This window comes from Maylandia zebra, linkage group LG22 (assembly GCF_041146795.1).
Source record: "Maylandia zebra isolate NMK-2024a linkage group LG22, Mzebra_GT3a, whole genome shotgun sequence".
Classification (NCBI taxonomy): domain Eukaryota; kingdom Metazoa; phylum Chordata; class Actinopteri; order Cichliformes; family Cichlidae; genus Maylandia; species Maylandia zebra.
In genome coordinates, this window is record NC_135187.1 from 29,621,259 (window position 1) to 29,630,071 (window position 8,813).

Genomic DNA, 8,813 nt, shown 5'->3' on the forward strand with positions numbered 1-8,813 from the left:
ACCTACACAGGTATTTTTGAAAACACAGCTGTTTCGTCCACACGGAAACGGCGTTTGGAATCACCGAAAACTGAGATTTTTTTAAAACTCCTTTTTTGCGTTTACGTGTGGACGAGGAATACAGAGTTCATCACGCAACGTCAAAGGTATGTGCCTTTTTTCACGTCATGCTGTGCGCCACGATATTGTTTACATGAGATGAATTGCAGAATGGCAGATAGAGACAAAATACTGTTAATCTGACTATCGTCAGGTTTTACACGCAGTTACTGTCCCTCCATTTAGAAAGGCAGAGGTATCACGGATCATGGTGTGATTATTTTACATGTAGTTGTTTTTTTCCTGTGTAATAATATTCAACATTGCTATCAATACATTTTTCAAAAAATGCCTCTCTGTGCAAAATAGGTTTAAAAACATAAACAGCTGTGGGATACTGTTTGTCCGTGATTTTAACCGGGGGAACAAATCATGGCACGAACAGCCTGATATTATTTGTATCCCACTGTAACTTTACTGTATAAAGAGCTAACATCTGCAAAATGTATGGAGTAGTTAATCATTACAAGACGTGTTTGTGAACTAAAAATCACGAATGTGGGATACTGTTTGTCTGTGATTTAAACAGCCCAGCGCTGCTCCCGACTAAGGGAAAACCAATTCTGCAGGGAGACCTACCTTGGCACTTGTGCAGGTGAAGCTAAAGGGCAGATATGCTTCACCATATTTTCTAGTCTTTGGCTTAGAATGAAGTTGGTTTGGAAACATATTCAGATATGCTTCATCTCCTGCTTTGCGTTTCTGTAGGCTCCACGTGCTAACAGTGTCCAAGCGTTTTTGTTTTTTTCCCCCCTTTTCATCCCTGCCATGGCTCTGCCCTAGTGGGCGGGTCTGCTTTATGCTATCAAGCTAGAATAGTGTAGGTATAAAACAATATCTTTAGTGATGGGGATTTTTTAAGTCAAATTATAGTACAAATATATGTAATCTATTGGTATCACTTGACTGGTTTTCAACAGTAATACATTGGAATAGTTTTATGGTGAATGTTTTATACTTTCTGTTCCACACTACAGGATACTCTAGTGCACAAACAACTGAAGTAACACATTTTTTTTTCAAAACCCGGACCAGAACCTATTCGTAATTTATTCGTAAATCAGGGTGGAAAATAAGTATTTGGTCAATAAGAAAAATACAACTCAATACTTTGTAACATAACCTTTGTTGGCAATAACAGAGGTCAAACGTTTACTATAAGTCTTTACTAGGTTTGCACACACAGTAGCTGGTATTTTGGCCCATTCCTCCATGCAGATCTTCTCGAGAGCAGTGATGTTTTGGGGCTGTCGCCGAGCAACACGGACTTTCAACTCCCGCCACAGATTTTCTATGGGGTTGAGGTCTGGAGACTGCCTAGGCCACTCCAGGACTTTCAAATGCTTCTTACGGAGCCACTCCTTTGTTGCCCGGGCGGTGTGTTTTGGATCATTGTCATGTTGGAAGACCCAGCCTCGTTTCATCTTCAAAGTTCTCACTGATGGAAGGAGGTTTTGGCTCAAAATCTCACGATACATGGCCCCATTCATTCTGTCCTTAACACGGATCAGTCGTCCTGTCCTCTTGGCAGAAAAACAGCCCCATAGCATGATGTTTCCACTCCCATGCTTCACAGTAGGTATGGTGTTCTTGGGATGCAACTCAGTATTCTTCTTCCTCCAAGCACGACGAGTTGAGTTTATACCAAAAAGTTCTACTTTGGTTTCATCTGACCAGATGACATTCTCCCAATCCTCTGCTGTATCATCCATGTGCTCTCTGGCAAACTTCAGACGGGCCTGGACATGCACTGGCTTCAGCAGCGGAACACGTCTGGCACTGCGGGATTTGATTCCCTGCCGTTGTAGTGTGTTACTGATGGTGACCTTTGTTACTTTGGTCCCAGCTCTCTGCAGGTCATTCACCAGGTCCCCCCGTGTGGTTCTGGGATCTTTGCTCACCGTTCTCATGATCATTTTGACCGCACGGGATGAGATCTTGCGTGGAGCCCCAGATCGAGGGAGATTATCAGTGGTCTTGTATGTCTTCCATTTTCTGATGATTGCTCCCACAGTTGATTTTTTCACACCAAGCTGCTTGCCTATTGTAGATTCACTCTTCCCAGTCTAGTGCAGGTCTACAATTCTTTTCCTGGTGTCCTTCGAAAGCTCTTTGGTCTTGGCCATGGCGGAGTTTGGAGTCTGACTGTTTGAGGCTGTGGACAGGTGTCTTTTATACAGATGATGGGTTCAAACAGGTGCCATTCATACAGGTAACGGGTGGGGGACAGAAAAGCTTCTTACAGAAGACGTTACAGGTCTGTGAGAGCCAGAGATTTTCCTTGTTTGAGGTGACCAAATGCTTATTTTCCACCCTAATTTACGAATAAATTCTTTACAAATCCTACCATGTGAATTCATGGATTTTTTTTTCACATTCTGTCTCTCACAGTTGAAGTGTACCTCTGGTGCAAATTACTGACCTCTGTCATCATTTTAAGTGGGGGAACTTGCACAATCGGTAGCTGACTAAATACTTTTTTGCCCCACTGTAAATGGTCTGTGTGAAGATGATACATTGATTACTCTGGATGGTGTGATTCACGTGGGGGGATAGGCATAAAAGCGTGGGAAAGAGATGGGTTCACATAACAGACACCTGTCTAGTCTGTGTGAAGATATGATACATTGTTTCATCAGGAACTTGATGTCATGTACAGGCAGGCAGGATTGGACCCAAACACAGGACTCATAGAGGCAAAACATGAACTTGAAGCAAGCCAAACAGAAACCTAGATTGGAAAGCTAGAACCCAAATGCACAAGAAACAACGTAACAAGAAGAACTAACTGACAGGGACTAAAATACACTGGGGGGCACATGAGGAAATGAGGAACAGGTGGGCACACACCTGGGACTCATTGGGCTAGACAAGACAAGGACGTAAAGCAGAATACACTAACATGAGACAAGACCTTCAAAGTAAAACAGGAAATCCACAGACTGAACTCAGAGACAATACTAACACAGTACAGGGACCGGAGGGTCTCGAGACATGACTGACTAGGGAATAAGAGAATAACACGAGGGCAGAATTAAACCTAAGAGCTACAAATCACAACCCAGAAGAACAAGAAATCAGAAACCAAAACCCTAGTACTCATGAACAATAGAAGTAGGAGGATCAGCACATAAGCGCGGGAAAAAAGATGTGTACTCGCAAAAGACATTGTTCAGTCTGAAATGTGTGAGTGAGTGAGTGAGTGAGTGAGTTGGGGAGGTGTATGGGGATGTTTTCTGTCTGATGGATGAATATAGTCTGGATACCCATGGGTGTCATTATGGTGGTCACATTTGACTGGGAACACCACAGGTGTAAAAACACTTAAGTTTCAATGAAAGAGGTGATCATAAATCTGTGGAGGATATCATAAGGCCTTGAGGCAATCAGATGTAAAACCTCTCGTGCAATGCACCAAGGGAAAAATCTACTTGCATGTCATATCCAGCCTTTACATTTCTTCTGCCAGTTATTATTTTAGCAGATATAAACAGTAAACAAAAAACAAGAGAAACACCCCAATGAAAAGCAACAGTTTCAGCTGTTTCCATGAATTCTGGTGATGAAGCGTCTGTGATGATGGCTTTCTTCTCCTGCTGTTATGGTTCAAAATATTGGGGATGGAGACAAGAGAAAAAACCATAATAACAACACTGGTCCGGCCGGGTTAAGTCAAACGATGATTTTAATGAACACACGCGTGGGAGATGGACACCGTATGCAGACAGCCTCAGATCTCAAAATGGTGGAGCATTGATCAAACTCTTATAGCCTCTGGTGCCCCCACCTTATCATAAAAGCCTAAACATTCACATGCTTTTCTCTCACACGGCGCCTAAGCTATGACCTTGGCTCCCCGTTTATCTGCTCCTGCTGAGATGGGGCAGAAAACTCCAGTATATTCTGTTCTCTTCTAATCAGACAAATAAGGCGATGACTTTCTGCAAACAGTATTTCTTATAACATCATAAAACAATATCATTCATCCACAATAAATCAGCAGTCTAATGTAATGCAAATCAGTTTAACGAATGCAATAGTTATCAGCTTCTTCTAATTCAGGAGAATAATGCAAACTAAAACTACATAATAATTCACAATCTTTAGTTACGGATATAACATGGCATAAAATAATATTATAATCTAACACTGCTCACGCATGTTCTTATGAAAGGTGAACGTCCTCACAATCATTCTTTATAGGACCAGACCAAATGCAGACTTTATTCAGTAGGATCTCAGTAATGACACTTGTGTACGGGAATCGGAGCTCACTAAAAAGAATAGTGAATCGATGCCCTTTAGGGCCATGTTTATTTTGCAGTCAGTTCAGTTTTACATTCAGTTTAATTTTATCTATACAGTGCCAAGTCACATAAACAGTCACTTCAAAGTGCTTCATATTGTGAGGTAGACCCTACTACTTCTACTACTACTACTAATATGATTCCTTTGCTGCATTTTCTAAGATGTTTAAGTTCAGGTTTTACTGTTTAGTCTTGAGTTTAGTTCTTTTTGCCTTTAAGTTTATTTCTAGTTGGTGTTTTCTTTTTTTTTTCTTTTTTTTTTCCTCTCTTATTTTTTCCTCTTGTGTTTGCAGGTTCACTGACTTTAACAACAGTCCTATAGTTTAAATGTTCTCTTTATGATTGGAAGACATCCTTCATTGTCCCTCCTTTTCTGTCATATGCCCATGAATGGAGGCAAACTTTACCTCCAAAACACAAAACTGAACAGTCTTCAGATGGTGTCTAGCTTACATTTTCTTCATAGCCGAGTCTGCTTCTTGTTAGTTTTGCACTTATGTCTCAAGTAACCACATGAGTATTAGCATTCCAAGCCCCAGATTATAGCTGCATGGTGGTATGCAAGTGCAGCTGATCTGATGAGTATGTGCTGGGCCAGTGTGTTGTTCCGGCATCGGCCGGCATCATTTCTCCACAGTTTTGTTTTTATAGCATGTGTGCCTCTGTGAGGGGTGGTGGGGGGAGCATGTGATGCCATACACCAGTTGTTTGGTGCTCTGCACCTGCTGCACTCATCAAAGTGAACAGACAGGTTTACTGGCCGGCCCCAGGCTTGACCCTGTGCCACTGGACTCTGTTCATCCACAAATGAGAATTGAGATTGGCTCAAACCTCCAAGTGTTACGAGCTTATGTGTAGGCATTTACCCAGTTAGCAATACATGCATACATACATACTTTGTTCTGTTTTATTGGATACATGTTTGATCTACTTTGAAGAACAGCAAGGGTTTATAGTGTGTTTCATCTCTAGAAAACAAATATTCAAATTAGAAGATTGATTTGTTTCTTTCAAGGAAGCAAAAATTTCATGTTTCTAAAAAATTATTTTTCTTTTGAACACTGAGTCAAAATAACACACCAGATAAATATTTGTTAACATGCAGATATTATCCGACAGGACATATATCTGCCGATACACTTGCTCTCTGATGTATCCATCGGTGTGTGAATGGTAGATAGAAAGCAATTCTGCATAAGAAGGGCTCGTGTGATTGGGTAAATGAGACATGCTGTATAAAGCGCTGTGAGTGTTCTGGGAGAGTAGGGAAGTGCTATACAAGAATTGCAGGTTGACTGACTTTAACAACAGATTTCCATGCTTTTAAGCATAACTTCTCATAACTTTATCAAAGGGAAAGGATTTCTCTGGTGTGCATTAATCTTAGCTGTAGTCTAGGCTAATTAGAGCCATTTCTACTTCTTTAAAATCCTTTCATCACTCTTCTGCAGCCTGAATGAGAAACTTTCCTGACCCCTGTCTCCTCAGCTCAGCATGATTTGTGATTGTGCTGTCTGCTGTCCGCACTGTGTTAGGCAGCTATCCATTCTGGGTCTTCTAATAGTCTGGCTTTACTCTAATTGTATGATTAATGTTTAGGTTAAGGGTGATAGAAACCTCTGAAGTTGGCCAATGCATGGAAATTAATAAAGGAGTTCTTTAACACAAGATCTCTGTAGATACTCAAGTGCCATGGATAATCTCTGACCGATTTTTAGCATGAGTGAAAAGGGAATTATTGTGCTCCTTTTCAGCTCTGTATTTTTATTCTTGGCCCCTTCTAAAGTAGTTTTGTGTGATTCATAGTTATAAATAATCCTATTTTTATCTCTTATTCGACCCCAGTGCAGTCTCTTGTTTCTTCAACACTCTGAAACAAGCCCTTTCAGCTCCTTTCCCCCTCCATTTAAGATAACTTTCTTCTGATTGGCTGTCATTTGTAAACATAAAGGTTGTACACCATAGAGCTGGGGACTTCAGTGCCAGAACTGTGTGCCTAAGGTGTCCATAATTTTATTGTCTGCAATCACGTTGATTATAGTCAGTCTGAATCTCCAGTAGTGTAACATGGGCTTTAATAAGAGCAGTGGCTGATCATGGAGTCTGTCTCAGCTCAGTTGTCTGCTCTTTATTCGGCAAACAGTAGAGAAGCTGCAGAAATGGATCTGCATTAATGCAAAGTACAAAAGTAACTATGCACTGTATCTATTTGAACTGATGTTTCTCCTTTGTCTGCTCATGAGTTGCCTTAAGCTACCTCGTAATGTTGTATAATGTGAAGACAACGGACAATGTACCCCTAAAGAAAGGATAGCCAAATCATTAAGTAATCATTTCTCGCGTGAAATCGTCCTCCTCCTCTGTTACTGATTCTCTCTCGGTCTCCATCTCTGTTTTGTTTTCCTCCCTAGTTGGTGTTTTCTTGTCTCTGTCTCATCACTGTCTCCTGTGTCGTTCCTCTCTTTACGTTTTATTCCATGTCTGCTCTGTCTGCGTCATGTGTCTTTCCGTGAGCTATCTAAAGTCTAAATGAATCACTTTACAATACCACATCTGACACCTCCGCATTTGCAAGTCTCAAGTCAGCATTTCTGCTTTACTGGAACAGGAGGAAAGTTAAGAACATAATGACACAAAGACATGTTGTCAGGTGTGGTGCAGAAACGTCTTGAACTGGAAACTTTTGTCTCATCCTCATGCGTCATGCTGATGTCACCGTGAGACATTTCATTGACAAAATCTTTCTTACATATCAAACAAAGCAGAGATATGATCAGTTTAGACACAATTCATAGGATGTTCTGTGTAATCAATTTGAGGAGCAGTAAAAGGCCAGCTTTTGGTCCAGATTAAGCACAACCCCCCCCACCTTACCGGAGTCTTTGTCGTGGTTCTGGCAGCATAAGGTCCGGCCCAGACAAGTTCAAATTACGCTGACGTTGATCTCAAAGCAAAAATATTCAGCTTCACCTCAAGGTCAAGATCACAGTTATTGTTTTTCTGAGAATCTTGTCAATGTTATAACTCAAAAGGAATTGCATTACCTTGGATTAGGGACAAGGTGCAGAGTGGGACTAGGACCAGGGACACTGCATTTCTGCCTTATTGCCTATTCACACCATGAACTAAACTGGCACTCTTAGCCTGGATTTACTTACAAATCATGCTCATTGCAACAACATGTTCACACACCCATAATAAGACTTGACATACTGTTCTGGGACTTTCTAAAAACGTTCCTCCTACTAAGAAGGGCGTAGTACAATGAGAGTTCTAAGAACTTGGGTGGAGGTTTAAGGGAAAAAAGTAGAGGCATGTCGAGAGGTGTGATTACAGGTGTGGATATAGCACACAAAAACATGATTAAAAAGAATCACCTTGAACCCACAACATGAATAACAAAAACACAGGAACGTGCAGTGATCACATGTCCTGCCTTGCAATGTTGATTTAGTTATTGTTTGTTACTCATGTTCTTCAAAAAAATAAAAAAGCAAAACATTATTACTGTCACAGTCTACAGGGTCAAGTTTGAGTTTCTTTTCCTATCTGACTTTTTCTGTTTTTTTCTCTTGTACTTTGGTTCAAGTTTTATATCCTCTCATTATCCATTATTTATATTTAAGTTTTCAGTTTCCCTCTGCCTTTTGTCATGTCCTCCTTCACATTTTCCCTCTTTGAAGGTTTGTTGATTTTGTTTCTTTGTTTTTATACCTTCCTTAAATTCTGCAGTAATTTTGTTTTATAGTTTAACCTTTGTTTATGAGTCCTGTGTAATCAAAAATTATTGGTTCATGACTTCATTATGAACTGCACTAACATGCAGTACCATGATCAACTTCTCCCTTGTAAAAAAGGCAGCCACCTCTGTGACACAGAACTTTTTTTATGAATCTTGCTTCACAGTGAAACCTTTAATAGCCATGCTCTGCTTGCTTGTTTTGCTTTGAATAGGATTTGCACTGCTACTTTACTGTGGCAAGCATAAGCTTGTCTTTACTGGAACTTGTGCAGACTTGTGTAGAACTGGTTTGTATTTGCATGTGGTGTATTTTAGCAGTTTGTCAAGGCATTAATGTTTTATTTGCTTTTTTCTACAGCTGTTTATTTTGTCTTCATTTATTTTGTTTTACGTTAGTTTTATATTATTTCAAGTGGACCTTTTGCTATATTGGTCCACTTGATTGTCATAGTTTATTTGCTCTTTATAATTTATTTTTATTTGAAGTTATTACAATCAGAAAGGACAGAACTCGAGGACAGAAAAGAGAAACAATATGACTAAAGAGAAGTTGGGAAGAGAGTTAACAGAAGGAGAGGGAAAGAAAAATCGAGGAAAAGAGGGATAGAGAGAAAAGACACTGAAAATCTGCTTCTCTATTTGCTTTGCAAAACAGGAAAACAGCA